Here is a 21,166-nt window from a genome sequence, read left to right on the forward strand (position 1 = left end):
TAAACAAAAACATCGAGTGTATAGCACATGTGTGATGGTCAACACTCATTTTAAGAATATCATGAAGTGTCAATAGTAATTTATTTACAATATGTGTGCTGTGTGGAATTAAAGCAGAAATACATAGAGCTAAAAAATCAGGCGGACCACAACAAAACAAATAGCCATTTACTGGAACGTATTGTGGAGCAGACGACATACTGTTGACGAAAACATCTGTGTAACGAAAAATATTACCCATCTGAAGATGAGCTTGGTATCCCGAAAGCGGTTATGGCACTAAAAAATGGTTCAAATGCTCTGAGCACTATGGGACTTAATATCTATGGTCATCAGTCCCCTAGAACTTATAACTACTTAAACCTAACTAACCTGACAACACACAACACCCAGTCAGTGGCACTAAAACAGAACATTTAAAATGTGCTTGTGGCAGGTTGCGTCATTCATCGACTATGTTTTCTTTTTCCTAACACTTCGGGAAGTCGGAATTGAAAGTCACCGCTATGGGCCAGGAATATCTTCATCGTCATTTATCCCTAAATGCTTTATCAATTGTTATTGAACACACATTCTCCGAGCACTTGAAGCTGAAGAGGTGGGTTCCGACACCTAGACGTTTAGAAATTAAGCACTGAGTGTTCGTAGATTCTAGACTGTGCGGGCTCGCACCAGTATAAATGGGAGACGAAACTGAAAATTGATACTATTCCTTTCATAATTGTTTATCATCTGCTGAACTGGAAAAACAAGAAAACGTTCTAAGTGGATAAAAACAGTGAAACGTCGAAAGTTACGTGGTGGAAATAATCTCTTAAGTGTTTCACGTATGGGAAGTGATCGATAGGATACCAGTGATAAAATTTGCTCATGACATTCCTATCCTTAGTCAAAGCGAGGAGATACAGGACGCACCAAACGGAATAAACAGACTACTAAGCACAAATTATGGACAGAATATAAATCAAGGGAAGACGAAAATAATGATGAGTAGCAGAAACGAAACTAGTGAGAAACTTACCATCAAATCGTGGCTCAACGAAGTGACCAAGGAGGAAATAAAAAGTAGATAACAAGAATGCTTCCCTGTTCAAAATAGGCCTACTATTATCGAGCGTCGATCGCAATTTGACGAAGAAATTTCTGAGGATGTACGTTTGGAGCGCAGCTTTGTATGGAAGTGAATCATGGACTGTGAAAAACCGTAAAATAAGAGAATTTTAGCGTTAGAGATGTAGTGCTGTAGAACGACATTATGCATTAGGAAGATGGTAAGACAGTCAATGAGGAGATAACCAGCGAAATCGACTTGGAGAGTAACAGCTGCAAAAAGTTGAAAAGAAGAAGAGGCGGCTGATAGCACATGTATTAGGACATGTAGCACATGTATTAGGACATCAGAATATACAGAGAGAGGCACAGCGCCAAAACTGTAAGGGAAGACAGAGGTTGGAATACGTCCGACAGATCACTGAAGATGTTGGGCGTTAAGTGCCCCTCTGACTTGAAGAGGTGGGCACGGCACAGGGAATTCATAGCTGCCCGCATACACAAGTCAGGTGATATGACGACAAAAGGTAAAAAACTTTCTAAAGCCAAGACCGCATAACGACTTCTTTATTTAAAAGAACCGGTTTCGACAGACTTTCCTTTCGTCTTCAGGTCTTAAAAAAATCTTTTTGTTATTAAGTTTGTTCACTTTAAGTTGGACCTCACGCCAAATTGTCATGTGCTGTTTTTATCCACACAACAATTTGGCGTGAGGTCCAACTTAAAAAGAACGCGCTTCATAACAAAAAGATCTGTTTAAGACCTGAAGACGAAAGGAAAGTCTGTCGAAAACTGTTGTTTCAAATAAACAAATATTTATGCGCTATTGGCTTTGAAAGTTTTTAGTAAGTAAAACAGATTTCTCCTTCTGTCACAATGAGAAAATTCAAACATCAAGAAATGACGGAAATTTTACAAATGTTTATTGAATGCCGTCGGAAGGCTTCGAACACTTGGGCAGTTTGACTGAATCTGACATAAAGAAAAAGACACTGATTGCGTAATTGGCTTAAGTTCTAAAAGGAGAACTGCTATTACACTATGTTTTTGGACTTTTTTAAAAGGTTAGTATACCCCTTCAAAGTATCCAAGTAAAACATCTCAAAGATCGTTCCTGGAGCGCTCAGAGCTCTTAATGATGCGATGAAAAATATATGTATTTTTATTTCAAATTACTTTTATTGTCAGTACAACGTAAGTGTTAAAGATATTAAGGAATTCCTGTAAACAGCCACAATAGTGGAAATGAAGCATCTGTTGTTCTTGTTGTTGTTGTGGTCTTCAGGCCAGAGACTGGTTTGATGCAGCTCTCCATGCTCCTCTATCCTGCGCAAGCTTCTTCATCTCGCAGTACCTACTGCAACCTACATCCTTCTGAATCTGCTTAGTGTATTCATCTCTTGGTCTTCCTCTCCCATTGATATCCTCCGCGCTGCCCTCCAATACTAAATTGGTGATCCCTTGATGCCTCAGAATATGTCCTACCAATCGATCCATTCTTCTAGTCAAGTTGTGCCTTAAATTTCTCTTCTCCCCAATTCTATTCAGTACCGCCTCATTAGTTATGTGCTCTACCCATCTAATCTTCAGCATCCTTCTGTAGCACCACATTTCGAAAGCTTCAATTCTCTTTTTGCCTAAACTTTTTATCGTCCATGTTTCACTTCCATAAATGGCTACACTCCATACAAATACTTTCAGAAACGTCTTCCTGGCACTTATTCCTTATCATTGCCAGTCTACATTTTATGTCCTCTCTACTTCGACCATTATCAGTTATTTTGCTCCCCAAACAGCAAAACTCATTTACTACTTTAAGCGTCTCATTTCCTAATCTAATACTCTCAGCACCACCCGATTTAATTCGACTACATTCCATTATCCTTGTTTTGCTTTTGTTGATGTACATCTCATATCCTCCTTTCAAGACACTGTCCATCCCGATCAGCTGCTCTTCCAGGTCCTTTGGTGTCTATGACAGAATTACAATGTCATCGGCGAACCTCAAAGTTTAAATTTCTTCTCCATGGATTTTAATATCTACTCCGAATTTGTTTCCTTTACTGCTTGCTCAATATACAGATTGAATAACGTTGGCGATAGGCTACAGACCTGTCTCACTCCCTTCCCAACCACTGCTTCCCTTTCATGCCCCTCGATTCTTATAACTGCCATCTGGTTTTTTTACAAATTGTAAATGGCCTTTCGCTCCCTGTATTTTAGCCCTGCCAGCTTCAGAATATGAAAGAGAATATTCCAATTAACATCGTCAAAAAGCTTTCTCTAAGTCTACAAATGCTAGAAAAGTAGGTTTGCCTTTCCTTAATCTATTTTCTAAGATATGTCGTAGGGTCAGTATTGCCTCATTTCTATGGAATCCAAACTGATCTTCCCTGAGGTCGGCTTCAACCAATTTTTCTATTCGTTTGTAAAGAATTCGTGTTAGTATTTTACGGCCGTGGCTTATTAAACTGATAGTTCGGCAATTTTCGCATCTGTCAACACCTGCTTTCTTTGGGATTGGAATTATTATATTCTTCTTGAAGTCTGAGGGAATTTCGCCTGTCTCATACATCTTGCTCACATGATGGTAGAATTTTGTCAGGGTTGGCTCTCCCAAGGCTGTCAGTAGTTTTAATGGAATGTTGACTATTCCTGGGGCCAGTCAAACTCTTCAAGCAGTATCATTTCATCTTCATCTACATCCTCTTCCATTTCCATAATATTGCCCTCAAGAACATCGCCCCTGTATAGACCCTCTATATACTACTTCCACCTTTCTGCTGTCTCTTCTTTGCTTAGAACTCGGTTTCCATTTGAGCTCTTGATATTCATTCAAGTGGTTCTCTTTTCTCCAAAGGTCTCTTTAATTTTCCTGTAGGCAGTATCTATCTCACCCCTAGTGATATACGCCTCTACATCCTTACATTTGTCCTGTAGCCATATTTGATTGGCCATTTTGCACTTCCTGTCGATCTCATTTTTGAGACGTTTGTATTCCTTTTTGCCTGCTTCATTTACTGCATTTTTGTATTTTCTCCTTTCATCAATTAAATTCAGTATCTCTTCTGTTACCCAAGGATTTCTACTAGCCCTAGTTTTTTTACCTACTTGATCCTCTGCTGCCTTCACAACTTCATCCCTCAGAGCTACCCATTCTTCTTCTATTGTATTTCTTTCCCCCATTCCTGTCAGTTGTTCCCTTATGCTCCCCCTGAAACTCTGTACAACCTCTGGTTCTTTCAGTTTATCCAGGTCCCATCTCTTTAAATACCCACGTTTTTTCAGTTTCTTCAGTTTTAATCTACAGTTCATAACCAATAGGTTGTAGCTAGATTCCACATCTGCCCTTGGAAATGTCCTAACATTTAAAACCTGGTTCCTATATCTCTGTCTTACCATTATATAATCTCTATGAAACCTGTTAGTATCTCCAGGTTTTTCCATGTATACAACCTTCTTTTATGATTCTTGAACCAAGTGTTAGCTATGATTAACTTATGCTCTGTGCAAAATTCTACCAGGCGGCTTCATCTTTCATTTCTTAGCCCCAATCCATATTCACCTACTATGTTTCCTTGTCTCCCTTTTCCTACTGACGAATTCCAGTTACCCATGACTATTAAATTTTCATACATTTCATCAATTTCTTCATTCTCTGCAGAGCTAGTTGGCATATAAACTTGTACTACTGTAGTAGGCGTGGGCTTCGTATCTATCTTTGCCACAATAATGCGTTCACTATTCTGTTTGTAGTAGCTTATCCGCATTCCTATTTTTTTATTCGTTGTTAAACCTACTCCCGCAATACCTCTATTTGATTTTGTATTTACAACCCTGTATTCGCCTGACCAAAAGTCTTGTTCCTCCTGCCACCGAACTTCACTAATTCCCAGTCTATCTGAGTTTAACCTATCCATTTCCCTTTTTAAATTTTCTAGCCTACCTGCCCAGTTAAAGGATTTGACATTCAACGCTCCGGCCCGTAGAACGCCAGTTTTATTTCTCCTGATAACAACGTCCTCCTGATTAGTTCTTGCCCGGAGATCCGAAGTGGGGCCTATTTTACCTCCGGAATATTTGACCCAAGAGGACACCATCATCATTTAAACATACAGTGAAAAATTACGGCTGTAGTTTCCCCTTGCTTTCAGCCGTTCGCAGTACCAGCACAGCAAGGTCGTTTTGATTAGTGTTACAAGGCCAGGTCAGTCAATCATACATACTGTGGCCCCTGCAACTACTGAAAAGGCTGCTGCCCCTCTTCAGGAACTACAAGTTGGTCCGGCCTCTCAACAGATACCCCTCCGTTGTGGTTGCACCTACGGTACGGCCGTCTGTATCGTTGGAGGCATGCAAGCCTCCCCACCAACGGCAAGTTCCATGGTTCATGGAGGGGCTGATGTCCGTAATGAGGCAATTGGGGTACCTGAACTGAGCAAGGGTGCTCACACGACATTTCATGGGGTGGGAGTACTTTTAATATTTTGGAAGTAGCCATAAAAAGTTCCATTTGCGCCCTTTTCAAAACCTGCATAATACCGACTTTTAAATGATTTTCTTCAAAGAAAATCACCTGACTACACTATATCTCCCCCCTCCCCTGAGACCTAGGAGGCTCCACCCGCCTCCTCCTCCCCCCGTCCCCCCTGCTTGTGGGTATGTGCGCCCGTGGCCGCTGAGAACATATAGGTAAAGATGTCAGAGGTGGCTGGCAGGCCAGCTGTTTGGAATTGTACTCAGCAGGATTGTACGGAGCAGTGAGATCAGCATCATGTTTTATTTTTAGTTTTATGTGGTTATCGTTATCTTTCGGATTCTACAATGCCGGTTTTCTATTGTTATTTTCTGATGATTCCATTCGAATCTAATTTGGTATACAATGTACATTAATTTCCACAGCTCCTGTCGGTGCATTATCGTCGTGTACGGGCTCGCTAGCGAGAAACCCAGACCAAATAGTATACGCACGAACGAACCGTTTCCTTTGATGTACCGACACTCTGCGGAATTTGCTCGTTACCGCTCTGCAGTACGTGGAATTGTGCGGTGTGCCGCTGCTCACACCGATCGCGCCGTGCTGCGCCTCACCACTTTTTCCTATTTCCGACTTCCAGACATAGGCAGGGACTCCTAATTAGCACGTAGGCCTCATTCTATGTGACTGGGTGCCGTCTGATTTGATGTATCTTTCTCGACGCCACATTACTGACGCCCAGACTTTTACCGACGAACCCGCCATTTAGTGTGTTGTAAATCCGGAAATCTCTATACAGTCGAACATTTTCAGGATGACTTAAAACTGCTTCCGAAGATCGCTGCTTGCCGTACAGTAATGTCGCACTGACCAGCGAGCAGAGATACTGGATTGACAGCTCTCTCGCTGTCGATTAGCAGTAATGGTATTTTATTTTTCGTGTGCTTGACGATTTATGCAACAAGCAGGTTTATAAATTAGCTCGGTCTTAAGCGCAGCAAGATCATACATCATTTGCAGTTTGTGATTCGAAGTCAGTGCAGAGGGTACTATAGTGCATTGGCATGAAATTACAATTATCTGCGTGACAAACGCGGACGTCGCCAGCAGGAGCCGTAGGCAGTTATAGGTAATGTATGCAACACAGCCACAAATATAGCGTTAATTCAAGTATTTGACTAGATTCACTCAGCAGACGGGGGCATACTTAGGCATTCATTACCCTGGTGTCACGTTAGAGCGTTAAGATAACTCTCGATATCAGCACCTACCGACAGCGGTGAGTCGCTTGCCAGTACATTAAGGATCATATGCTACGGGATATACGAGTGAAAATGGAAATGAGCGTACGGCATTGTGGGCCGGGAAGTTCGGTAGCTGAGTGCATTCTACGCCATATTGGGCGACTTGCGCGTCGCGCGATGGGGATGAAAATGATGATGACGATCATACAATGAAGGCTTTCACGACCGGACGGTACTGTTGTTGATAATTCTTCCGGGTTATATGGCGGTGGTCCATGGAATTATTCTATTCCTAACGTTTCGTCCAATACTACGCTGGATATCCTCAGAGGTATGGCTGGTCCTGCTGAGTCCTGCCGACTCCGATTACGTTGGACATCTTCAGAGGTATGGCTGGTCCCGCTGTGTCCTGCCGACTCGGCAGGACAGAACAGGACCAGCCATACCTCTGAGGATGTCCAACGTAGTATTGGGCGAAACGAATAGAAGAATTCCATGGACCATGGCCATATAACCCGGAATAATTATCAACAACAGATGATGAGGATAACACAACACCCATCCCTGAGCGGAGAAAATCACCTCCCCCAGCCGGGAATCGAACCCGGGCCCCTTGGCGTGGCGTTCCCCCGCGCTGAACACTCAGCTAACGGGGGAGGACAGGATATGCAAGAGTACTGCTAGGTCAAAACATAATCCCTAACTGCTTTACAGCGTGTTTATGCGCCTAAGGAAAGCATTGCAGCAGCCATTGTATGGAGTATGAATTATACAATTACTTGCTAGGTTTCTAGTGGCAAGTGGCAACACACGTCTATCCACATGTCACGAAATTCCATATGATCCATCGGGTACAGATTAGACAAATTTGATGATAGTATCAGTTCACTATTAAGCTTCTGAAACCACTGCAGCAAGATTCTGACCTTGTCACACGTGCAGTTATCCTGCTCCTGCTGAAGGGTGCCATCGTCGTTGTGGAAGGCATCAAGCACAAGTGTTGCATAACAATGTTCACGTAGTCCACAGCTACCATGGTGCTTCCGATTACTACCGCGGATTTCATGGAAGCCCAGGTAAATGTCCTCCATAGCATTATGCTGTACCCATACACACTGAGGTGACAAAAGTCATTGGATATCTCTTAATATCGTTCTGTAGCCGTTCATAATTTCGAAGTGTTGCCGGTGGATTATATTGTGCACTAACTGACCTCTCGATTGTGTCCCGTAAATGTTCTATCGGATTCTTGTCGGGCAATGTGCGTGGTCACAATATTCGCTCGAATTGTCCAGAGTGTTCTTCACACCAATCACGAACAACTGTGATCTAGTGTCATGGCTTATTGTTATCCATACAAATTCCAACGTTGTTTGGAAACATGAAGTCCATGAATGGCTGCAAATAGTCCCCAAGTAGTCGAACATGACCAATGTCAGTAAATAATAGGTTCAGTTGGGCCAGAGGATGCAGTCCATTCCATGTAAACACAGCCCACACCACTGTGGAACCACCACCAGCAGCCGGCCGCGGTGGTCTCGCGGTTCTAGGCGCGCAGTCCGGAACCGTGCGACTGCTACGGTCGCAGGTTCGAATCCTGCCTCGGGCATGGAAAGTGTGTGATGTCCTTAGGTTAGTTAGGTTTAAGTGGTCTAAGTTCTAGGGGACTGATGACCACAGCAGTTGAGTCCCATAGTGCTCAGAGCCATTTGAACCACCAGCTTGCCCTGTGCCTTGTTGTCAACTTAGGTCCATGGCTTCGTGGAGTCTGCACCATACTCAAATAGTGCCATCAGATCTTCAGATCATCTGACCAACCCACGGTTTCGCAGTCGTCTAGTGTACAACCGATATGGTCACGAACCCAGGAAAGGCGCTGCAGGCGTTGTGTTGTTAGCAGAGGCACTCGCGTAGGTCGTCTGCTGTCATAGCCGATTAACGCCAAATTTCGCCACACTGTCAACCATTGATTTCTGCGGTTATTTCACGCACTATGTCTATTAGCACTGACAACTCTGTAGAAAGACCGCTGCTCTCGGTCGTTAAGCGAAGGCCGGCGGCCGCTGGTTTGTCCATGGTGAGAGGTTATACCTCGGCACACTTTACCACTGTGATCCTTAGGGTATTGCAATCCCTAACAATTTCCAAAATGGAATGTCCCATGTGTCTAGCTCCAACTACCATTCCGTGTTAAGTCTGATCCTTCCCATCGTGTGGCCATAATCACGTGGAACATATTTTGACATCACTACAGGCGATAGCTCCACCAGTGCACCGCCCTTCTATCCCTCGTGTACGCCATACTACTGCAATCTGTATATGTGCATATCGCTATACCACGAGTTCTGTCACCTCAGTGTATAGGAATCATGTCCAGAATGTACTGAGCCAAAGGCGTTGGTGCTCAACAAAGTTGGCAGCAATGCGTTCAACGATAAGTTGATGACAGTAGAACGCACAAGTGTTGGAATGAGCTTCTCTGTTTCTAAACCCAATTCCACCAGCTGCGAGGTGAGAAGCGTAATCGGATTTCATCTTGCAAAGGGAAACGCGCCTTTCCGGATAATGAAGGAAGTGAGAATTGTTTATGACGCTGTAATGAATCGTACTAATTTGTAAAAGTGGTGTCGTGAGTTTAAAACTGGTAGAGCTAATGTTAGCGATAAACAAAGGAATGGGCGTCGCTCAGCTGTGACTGATGAGTTAGTAAATAAGATCTAAGAAAAGATTGGTGGAGGTATGGTCGATTGTCTTTGAACGAAATGAACGCTGAAGTATCTAGATCTCTCCTGCATGAAATTAATACTTAAACACCTGGTTTTCGAAAATTGTAAACGACATATGTAGGAAAATGGATCACAGATCGACACAAAGTCAACAGAATTGCATCTTCACGGGTACTTCTCAAACGTTTCGAACTGGAAACTGAACAAATCTTTGTGACTTGTGACAAGACGCGACTGGTCCATTAAAACGCTGTGAGCAAATGACAGTCAATGGAATGGCGACAACCACTCCCGCTCCCCCCCCCCCCCCCCCCCCATTCAAAACTGTTGTTTCGCCCCAAAAAATTATTTAATCTTTCTTTTGGGACCTCATCGGGATCCTTTTCATAAAATTTTTGACTCAAGTAAACAGTTAATGCTGCACTGTACTATCAAGACACATCAGAGCGATGTAAAACGAAAGATAGTAATGTTCACTCATTTCGTTTGTTCCATGGCAGTTCGCGTCCCCGAACAGAAAAAAAACACCATGAACGAACTCTTGGATCCATTCGTTTGGCAGATAATCAGGCCCCATGCTCACTGATCTGACCTGGCATCTTGAGATTTTCATCTTTTCACCTCTCTGAAATTGTTTATAAGTGGAAGAAAGGGTCTCCGTAATGAATAAAACAAAGGTTGGACGGGACAGGGTGGACTCTATGGGCTACCTCAAGAATCTACCTGCCGCTCGGGATTAGCCGAGCGGTCTCAGGCGCTGCAATCATGGACTGTGCGGCTGATCCCGGCGGAGTTTCGAGTCCTCCCTTGGGCTTGGGTGTGTGTGTTTGTCCTTAGCATAATTTAGGTTAATTGGTGTATAAGCTTAGGGACTGATGACCTTCGTAGTTTAGTCCCATAAGATTACACATACATTTGACCATTTGAACAGAATCCAGATGTCTATTCTAATGTAAATTATGTTATGTTATGTACCTCAACCACTGATTAATTGAAAAGCTTGACCATCTTCATATTCAACACTAGCTGTGACCGAGGCTATCGTGGTCTCCAGAGCCCAGTTCCACTCTGGTCACACACAATGACGGAAATTGTAGAAGTCTTAGACTGTCACAACCTTACCAGTATAGCCTCACAATGACTGGCTCAAAATGCCGTGCAGAGATGTGAAAAGCTGTGTGAGTTCCTCAGCTGGTCTATCTAACAACTTGGGATGCACCAGACGCCAGTGTAACTCATCTTTATCACGGACACTGACAGACGAAACGTGTAGCAGAATATTCCTCTGGCTTTCCTCTAAGGAGATGGGATTATCACTGTCGCTTCAGCAAGAAACGAGCTGAAACAAGTCGTGATAAGAACCTCTCACTCCAGTTTGGACTCCAATCGAACATGGCAAAAACGAGTACTTCCAAATAATACACACTCCTAGAACATTTTCAAGCACAAATCACTCCAATTCTCCTTCAGTACCCACCTAACATTCTCTACTAGTATCCTGTATGAACTCATTAATTATAATTTGAAATCAAAACAGTCTTTGATCCCAAAATTTGTTTATTCAGATGAATTGAATAAACAAATTTGAGATCAAAGACTGTTTTGTTGCCAAATATTCTAAAAAAAGGTCACTTTTACCTTCAAGGTGATCATGTCCCATCTTTCCTCCCCATAGTGAGCACTTCGGATTTCCTGCACTTCCTTTTGGCTTGGCATCAAATGCCGTATCGCTGCATACTTGAACATTAACATTAGTACTCTGCCGCGCTTTTACCAACATATATCCCACTAAGCTCTCGCATACACACTCTGCGCATACTTCCCAGTGTAACTGTAACATCTATCTTCCTAACTGATGACTACATCCGCCCATAGATCTAAGCGCCCATCAAGCTGTAATGGAACACTGCCCTTTATCTTCACGTCAGGGCTTCCCTTCATCAATTCCCCCCACCCCCCACCCCCACACACACACGCACAACACATACAAGGTGACAATTACTGAACAATATGAAATAAAAACGTCATGACTTCTGAACAGTTTGCGTTAGGACGTTCAAACTGCACGGTTGCCCGCGGGGCATGATGGGAATTAGTATGCGCTGCATGGTTTGGTATAGCAACGAAGGGCACTTTCATTTGGATGGGTTCGTCAATAAGCTAAACTGGCGCATCTGGGGGACTGAGAATCCGCATTACGTGATCGAGATGTCTCTTCAGCCTCAGCAGGAGACTGTGTGGTTTGCAACGTCCAGTCACGGAATAATCGACGCGGTATTCCTTGATGGCACGGTGACTACCGAAAGAAAAGGTACGTGAAACTTTTGGAAGATGATTTCATTCCCATTATCCAAAGTGACCCTGATTTCGACAAGACATGAATCATGCAAGACGGAGCTGGACCTCATCAAAGCAGGAGACTGATGTCCTGGAGGAGCACTTTGGGGACTGCTTTCTGACTCTGGGGTACCCTGAAGCCATTGGCATGAACCTCGGTTGGCCGCCATATTCTCCGGATCTGAACACATGCGACTCCTTTTTAAAGACAAGGTGTGCAGAAATGACCCAAAACCACTGTCGAGCTGAAAACAGCCATTCAGGATGTCATCGACAGCATCGATGTTCCCCATGCACACTTCAGCGGTTCACGTAGAATTTCGCTATTCGTCTGCGCCACATCATCGCAAATGATGGCAGGGATATCGAACATGTCACAATCAAAATCCTAATATCTGTAGTGACGTTTATATGTTGAACACAGTATGAGAACACAGTAGTTTGCATCTAATTTACGTTTTTTCGCATAGTTCAATAATTGTCACCTTGTAATTTCCTTCTTACCTTTCGAAATGCTTGGTTCGGTATCAAACTCCCTAACTCTTGCATCCCATATCATTGCCAAATGCACTCTCCCTCCGACAACCCTTCTCACGTGCTGCTCATGTTCTGTAACTCCAGTACAGAGTTTTACCTATGTACAAAACCTGTAGCCACTTGACGGTATATTAAAAAAGGAACCAGTAATTTACTTTCTATCCTCAGTTTACATAATCGTGTTTTAGCAATTTTAAAAACACGCATTTTTCATATTTTTTATTTCATATAAACTAGGTGCGTGATGTGCCCACCAGCAGAGCCAGTGCCTGAACGAAGGCGCCACACGACAAGGCAAACTTGCTGGGAGGCTCAACTTAACTATCGCCAAACACAATAGAAGGCGCAAATAACACGTACTATACTATGCTTCCGACTAACGTCACGTTTGCAGTTGTCAAGATCAGACGTATCTTGCAAAATACGCACTATTTTTCATTTTTTTGAATTCTTATGGGGTAATCTGTAAGAGCACCATGTCATAAAATACGTATATGACAAAGACTAGGGAATGAATACCGGTAAGGAATGCTGGTTGTAATTCAAATTCGATGTATGCGAGAAATGTTAAAGACAAACAGTCAGCAAATGTTTCTGCATTTATTGTACAAACCAGTTAGTAAACACATATTATTTTTATTGTTTGAGTTTTATGTGATGAATGTGTCAGGAGTCGTGCACACATTGTTTGAAGGGAGACAGCCCGATAGCTTATCGCGTGCTGTCGTTTAAATACTACATTAAAAAAAAAAATAGTCGAACTTGCATATTCTTGTCTACAAAGTACAAATTAATACTGTTTACGTGAAAGTTTAATATTTTCATACTCAAAATGCTCTGAACTCGTGGTCTAGGGGTAGCGTCTTTGATTCATAACCAAAACGTCTAAATTTTGATAAATAATCAGCATTGGCGGTCGAAGACTTCCGGCATAAGTAGTCAGTTTCATTCTGCCAACGGCCTTGTCAAAGAGGGCGGAGGAGCGGATAGAGGTTCAGGGCACTCTGTTGTCCTAGGGGTGGGAAATTGCCCCTAAAGGCGGAAGAATCAGCAATGATCAACGACATAAGGATGCAGAAGGCAATGGAAGCCACTGCATTAAAGACACGTAACGTGTATCCACAGGACATTTGGCCTGTAGTTGAAGAAGTGTCATGATGATCTCTCTATTGGCAAAAGATTCCGGAATAGTCCCCCATTCGGATCTCCGGGAGGGGACTGCCAAGGGGGAGGTTACCAAGAGAAAAAGATTGAATAATCAACGAAAGGATAATGTTCTACGAGTCGGGGCGTGGAATGTCAGAAGCTTGAACGTGGTAGGGAAACTAGAAAATCTGAAAAGGGAAATGCAAAGGCTCAAACTAGATATGGTAGGGGTCAGTGAAGTGAAGTGGAAGGAAGACAAGGATTTCTGGTCAGATGAGTATCGGGTAATATCAACACAAGCAGAAAATGGTATAACTGGTGTAGGATTCGTTATGAAAAGGAAGGTAGGGCAGAGGGTGTGTTACTGTGAACAGTTCAGTGACCGGGTTGTTCTAATCAGAATCGACAGCAGACCAAAACCGACAACGATAGTTCAGGTATACATGCCGACGTCGCAAGTTGAAGATGAACAGATAGAGAAAGTGTATGAGGATATTGAAAGGGTAATGCAGTATGTAAAGGGGGACGAAAATCTAATAGTCATGGGCGACTGGAATGCAGTTGTAGGGGAAGGAGTAGAAGAAAAGGTTACAGGAGAATATGGGCTTGGGACAAGGAATGAAAGAGGAGAAAGACTAATTGAGTTCTGTAACAAGTTTCAGCTAGTAATAGCGAATACCCTGTTTAAGAATCACAAGAGGAGGAGGTATACATTGAAAAGGCCGGGAGATACGGGAAGATTTCAATTAGATTACATCATGGTCAGACAGAGATTCCGAAATCAGATACTGGATTGTAAGGCGTACCCAGGAGCAGATATAGGCTCAGATCACAATATAGTAGTGATGAAGAGTAGGCTGAAGTTCTCAAGACATTAGTCAGAAAGAATCAATACGCAAAGAAGTGGGATATGGAAGTTATAAGGAATGACGAGATACGTTTGAAGTTCTCTAACGCTATAGATACAGCAATAAGGAATAGCGCAGTAGGCAGCACAGTTCAAGAGGAATGGACATCTCTAAAAAGGGCCATCACAGAAGTTGGGAAGGAAAACATAGGTACAAAGAAGGTAGATGCGAAGGAACCATGGGTAACAGAAGAAATACTTCAGTTGATTGATGAAAGGAGGAAGTACAAACATGTTCCGGGAAAATCAGGAATACAGAAATACAAGTCGCTGAGGAATGAAATAAATAGGAAGTGCAGGGAAGCTAAGACGAAATGGCTGCAGGAAAAATGTGAAGACATTGAAAAAGATGTGATTGTCGGAAGGACAGACTCAGCATACAGGAAAGTCAAAACAACATTTGGTGACATTAAAAGCAACGGTGGAAACATTAAGAGTGCAACGGGAATTCCACTGTTAAATGCAGAGGAGAGAGCAGATAGGTGGAAAGAATACATTGAAAGCCTCTATGAGGGTGAAGATTTGTCTGATGTGATAGAAGAAGGAACAGGAGTCGATTTAGAAGATATAGGGGACCCAGTATTAGAATCGGAATTTAAAAGAGCTTTAGAGGACTTACGGTCAAATAAGGCAGAAGGGATAGATAACATTCCATCAGAATTTCTAAAATCATTAGGGGAAGTGGCAACAAAACGACTATTCACGTTGGTGTGTAGAATATATGAGTCTGGCGACATACCATCTGACTTTCGGAAAAGCATCATCCACACAATTCCGAAGACGGCAAGAGCTGACAAGTGCGAGAATTATCGCACAATCAGCCTAACAGCTCATGCATCGAAGCTGCTTACAAGAATAATATACAGAAGAATGGAAAAGAAAATTGAGAATGTGCTAGATGACGATCAGTTTGGCTTTAGGAAAAGTAAAGGAACGAGAGAGGCAATTCTGACGTTACGGCTAATAATGGAAGCAAGGCTAAAGGAAAATCAAGACACGTTCATAGGATTTGTCAACCTGGAAAAAGCGTTCGACAATATAAAATGGTGCAAGCTGTTCGAGATTCGGAAAAAAGTAGGGGTAAGCTATAGGGAGATGGTGGTGGTTAGTGTTTAACGTCCCGTCGACAACGAGGTCATTAGAGACGGAGCAGAAGCTCGGGTTAGGGAAGGATTGGGAAGGAAATCGGCCGTGCCCTTTCAAAGGAACAATCCCGGCATTTGCCTGAAACGATTTAGGGAAATCACGGAAAACCTAAATCGGGATGGCCGGAGACGGGATTGAACCGTCGTCCTCCCGAATGCGAGTCCAGTGTGTATAGGGAGAGACGGGTCATATACAATATGTACAACAACCAAGAGGGAATAAGAGTGGACGATCAAGAACGAAGTGCTCGTATAAGAAGGGTGTAAGACAAGGCTGTAGCCTTTCGCCCCTACTCTTCAATCTGTACAGCGAGGAAGCAATGATGGAAATAAAAGAAAGGTTCAGGAGTGGAATTAAAATACAAGGTGAAAGGATATCAATGATACGATTCGCTGATGACATTGTTATCCTGAGTGAAAGTAAGGAAGAATTAAATGATCTGCTGAACGGAATGAACAGTCTAATGAGTACACAGTATGGTTTGAGAGTAAATCGAAGAAAGACGAAGGTATTGAGAAGTAGTAGAAATGAGAACATCGAGAAACTTAACATCAGGATTGATGGTCACGAACTCAATGAAGTTAAGGAATTCTGCTACCTAGGCAGTAAAGTAACCAATTACGGCCGGAGCAAGGACGACATCAAAAGCAGACTCGCTATGGCAAAAAAGGCATTTCTGGTCAAGAGAAGTCTGCTAATATCAAATACCGGCCTTAATTTGAGGAAGAAATTTCTGAAGATGTACGTCTGGAGTATGGTAGTGAAACATGGACTGTGGGAAAACCGGAACAGAAGAGAATCGAAGCATTTGAGATGTGGTGCTATAGACAAATGTTGAAAATTAGGTGGACTGATAAGGTAAGGAATGAGGAGGTTCTACGCAGAATCGGAGAGGAAAGGAATACGTGGAAAACACTGATAAGGAGAAGGGACAGGATGATAGGACATGTGCTAAGACATGAGGGAATGACTTCCATGGTACTAGAGGGAGCTGTAGAGGGCAAAAACTGTAGAGGAAGACAGAGATTGGAATACGTCAAGCAAATAATTGAGGACGTAGGTTGCAAGTGCTACTCTGAGATGAAGAGGTTAGCACAGGAAAAGAATTCGTGTCGGGCCATATCAAACCAGTCAGTAGACTGATGACCAAAAAAAAAAAGTCATAATGCCTTCAAACAGTGACGATGTACAATAGCCACCAGCGCCTAATAATCTGAAGAAAGATAATAAGCGATGACCTACAAAACACAACGAAGATGATACAACAAGACAACTGATTACTTATTGATGTCCGTCATAATAGTTACCGCATCGTACCATCGCATTTGTGAACTTTATACATGCATTGCATACTATTTTCTCGATTTAATTATTTTACTCACTTTACAATCTGCGAGGAAGCCAGGATATATATTACATAGTGAACATCTATCTGCCAAACGCGGATATGAGTGGACGTACGACTCTTCTCAAAATGTATCAAAAGTTGGTTCGGCAATTTCAACACCGTGTCTCCAGACTGCATCACGACGTACCCACAGTCGCTGTCCAGAGTAGCAGAATTACATATGCTGCTAGTTATATTAGTCATCTTTCTCTCGATTCAGGACTAGTGGAAGAGAATTTTTAACAACATTCCCATGCATCATTTTCACCCTCAAGATACGTAATATGTGACGGGCGTTCAATAATCAATGCAACACATTTTTTTCTGAAAGCAGATTGATTTTAATCTGAATTCCAGTACACCATAGTATTCCCTACTCTATTGGCTACAAAACCCTTTCTTTCTTTCAACGAAATCTCCGTTCAATGCGACTGCCTTACACCACCTTCCTGCGAGGGCCTGTACGCCCGCATGGTACCACTCTACTGGTTGACATCGGAGCCATCGTCTTGCTGCATCAACGACCTCCCATCATCTACGTACGGCTTCCCACGGACTGCATCCTTCATTAAGTCAAACGGATGGAAGTCGGAAGGTGCGAGATCTGGGCTGTAGAGTGGACGAGGAACAATAGTCCAATCGTTCTGTGACTAACAGACGTAATGTTGTCTTAATTGCCATTGAGACAGAGAAGTTTGTTTGCTTTTTTGGATGACGAACACGCTAAAGTCGATTCTCCAATTTCCTGACGGTAGCACAATACACTTCAGAGTCCTAGAAGACCGTCACTACGACTTCACCGGCTAAGGGTGAGGATTGGAACATTTTCTTCAGAGGAGAGGTGGTGTGGCGCCGTTCCATGCACTGCCACTTTGTTTATGGCTCGAAGTGATGAAACCCTGTTTCATCGCCTGTGACTATGTTCGACAAAAAATTCTCACGTTCAGTTTCGTAACGCGCAAGCAATTCCGCACAGGTGGTCGTAAGTTAGTCTTCTGTTAGGTGGCGATTAACCGTGTGGGCATACACCTTTGAGAACCACAAATGGTGGACGAGTGTGTCAGTTCTACCAACAGAGACGTCCATTTGAGCAGCAAGGTGCTTGAGTGTGATCCGTGGATCATCTTTACGTTCTTCTGTTAGGTGGTGAATAATTCAGTGGGCACACATCTTTGAGTACCCCAAGTGATGGATGAGTGTGTCAGTACTACCAATAGAGACGTCCATTTGAGCAGAAAGCTGTTTGGTTGTGATCCGTCGATCACCTTGAATGAGAGTGTCCGCACGTTCCAACGTTGCAGCAGTCGTTGCGCAACGGCCAGCATACGGGAGATCGACCAGGTTTGCGCGACCTTATTGTGATGATAACAGACGCCTCGCTCAACGACTCGCCGTGCTTCTGTTCACTGCCTGGTCCCCGTAGATGTTCTACAAGTGACTATGAATATCGGCGATGGTCTGGTTTTCCACCAAAAGAAACTCAGCTGCTTGGAAAGCACCTCCATCACAGACGCAATTTCTATGGCAAACGTACAGCGCAGCCACCTATCGAAACTTCAAGGAACTATATGTGGGATTATTCCACAATGTCCTACAGCAAATTCCGCATTTTTTAATCGGAAATGGCTGAGAAAAAGAATGTGGTGGTAAGTTCCTATGGGACCAAACTGCTGAGATTGGTCCCTAGGCTTACACACTACTTAATCTAACTCAAACTAAGTCATGCTAAGGACAACACACACGCCCATGCCAGAGGGAGGACTCGAACCTCCGTCGGACGGAGCCACGTAAACCGTATTAAGGCGCCTGAGACCACACAGCTACCCCACGCAGTAAAAAAAATTGAAAATCGTTGCTAATTTGTGTTATTTGTGTTGTCATCATTTTTGCGTACAGTAATTTGGCCCTGTGACGAGTGTGTACAGTTTCTGCATGCAAGTAGGGTCCCCCAGTAACAGCAGCTACTTCCGATGGTAGCGGGTTCTCTTCCTGCCACTTTTTAAATACATGAGTACATTCTATTAATGCTCTCTTGTGAAGAATGGCACTGTACCGATGTCAGGGAGAGGAAATGAATTAGCAGAAAAAGAGATAAAAGATAAAGAAATCACTAAAACACAGAGAAATTTTTGAAGTAAGTTGACACATTCTGATAACTTTGATCCCATCCACAACTTAAGTCAAAACAGCCTGGATTAGATGGGGAGACATCAGTGGTGGGTGGCCTATGAGTGGCAAATAAATGCATGTGTACAGCCGTGATGCAAGGCAGCTCGTAGTCTTGGGGTAGCGCTCTCGCTTCCCGCGAACGGGGTCCTGGGTTCGATTACTTAAACGTGTGGAAGCATCTATTACCGCTTGGGACGAGCTGTTTTATCTCAGTTGACATAGAATTTGCCCTATTAATATGATATCCCAGATAATCAATGTTCTGCTCATGCTCGAAACAAGCTGCTGGTTATTATTTCCCTTCCTGGTGCAATTCCTGTGTTTAGTCTTCTTTTCATCAATACCTAGGCCTCTAGGTAGTGTGGCTTCTTTGGGCTCTCATATTTTTCACTCTAGTGAAATTCCTTTTCTATTAAAAATTGCTACATATTTGGCATATGCACATATCTGGGCTGATGTTGCACCTGTGTAACCAGATATTTGAAGCTTTTGAATGGCTGCTTCAAGAATCAGATTAAAAACCATCGCAGAAAGGGCATCCCCTTGCACGACTCTTTTACTAATGCTAAACCATTTACTAAGTTCTCCATTCACTTGCACTGCAGCGCTGAGATCAGTCAATGTTGCTTGAATAAGTGTAACATACTGAAAGGTGGCTACACTGAGTCACAGCGCCAAAGATTGCGCCAAAGGTTATTATTCCGCCACCTCCACTGGTGCTGTAGTAGTTGAGAGGATGTCGAGGGCAGTAGTAGTTGAGAGGCTGTCGAGGGAAGTTGTTGTTCTGTTGGGCCAGAGAGTAGATGCTGTTCGATTGGTGTAATGTATAGATGGAAGAAGTTGCAATTGTCAGAGTGTATTTGAGAAGATGGGCTTTTGATTTATGATGCTGGTATAATGGAAAATTTTCGTCAATATAAAATGTGGTAAAAAGGTATTACAGTTTTCTTTAATGACAATGCTTCTTGCTAACAGGTACAGTCAACAAAGCATCTGGCTCGTGTGTTCATTTATTAGACTTGTAATTCTGGTTTCTATGAGCAATTATAGTATTTCTGGTTTTTCAATTAGTTCATTGTAAATGGGGTTTCAAATATTTTGTCGTATTGAGAAAGAACCGAGCCAGATTCATGTACATTGAGTCACACTTCCACACACAGAACAGTTACACTTGTGCTTTGTTGTTTCGTAGCTTTTATAGTTGCAGGGGACTTAATTAATCAATTGTGTTAATGTAAATTCCTTGTCATTCTTTATTTTTATTTTATGCATTCAGATCGCGTGCTAATACTAGTCAGGGCCAATCAGTTACGAGACTGCGTAACTGGTTCAAAATGGTTCAAATGGCTCTGAGTACTATGGGACTTAACATCTGTGGTCATCAGTGCCCTATAACTTAGAAATACTTAAACGTAACTAACCTAAGGACATCACACCCATCCATGCCCAAGGCAGGATTCGAACCTGCGACTGTAGCGGTCACGTGGTTCCAAATTGAAGCGCCTAGAACAGTAAAGCTACACCGGCTGGCTCGTAACTGGTCACACAGCTACTAAAATTATTACATTTATCCTTTTCCCTTTTTAATTAAGTCCCAATGCATGTGGCAAACCTGCCAGAATCGTTCCTTGGAATTCTTTTGGTAGTAAAAATAGTTGACAGTGGTATTGTTGTAGTAATTTGTAGTTTAGTTATTGTAGTCTATATTGCATGTGTAGATTTTGTAAGTGAACATTTGTAGTTGTCTTGTTATTCTTCTGATGGTATTTTTGCAGAATTTAATTTTTGATGTGTCGTACACCGGATTGACAATTTTGTGCAATTGTGAAGGTTTTAGTTGTTCGTTAATTGTATTTGTCGGTAAGCACTTCGTGTGAATGGTATTGTTGGTGATAAAGTGTTATATTGTGTGTAATTTTCGTATAGTGACGAGTTTTGTATGTTTTGTAAATAATTATGCGATCGATGAAAAAGGCAAGAGTGATGGATAGTCAGAATAACGAAACTGTTAACATGGCGAACTCGCCAACACAGGAGAAC

The sequence above is a fragment of the Schistocerca gregaria genome, chromosome 1 (genome assembly GCF_023897955.1).
Source record: "Schistocerca gregaria isolate iqSchGreg1 chromosome 1, iqSchGreg1.2, whole genome shotgun sequence".
NCBI classification, from domain to species: domain Eukaryota; kingdom Metazoa; phylum Arthropoda; class Insecta; order Orthoptera; family Acrididae; genus Schistocerca; species Schistocerca gregaria.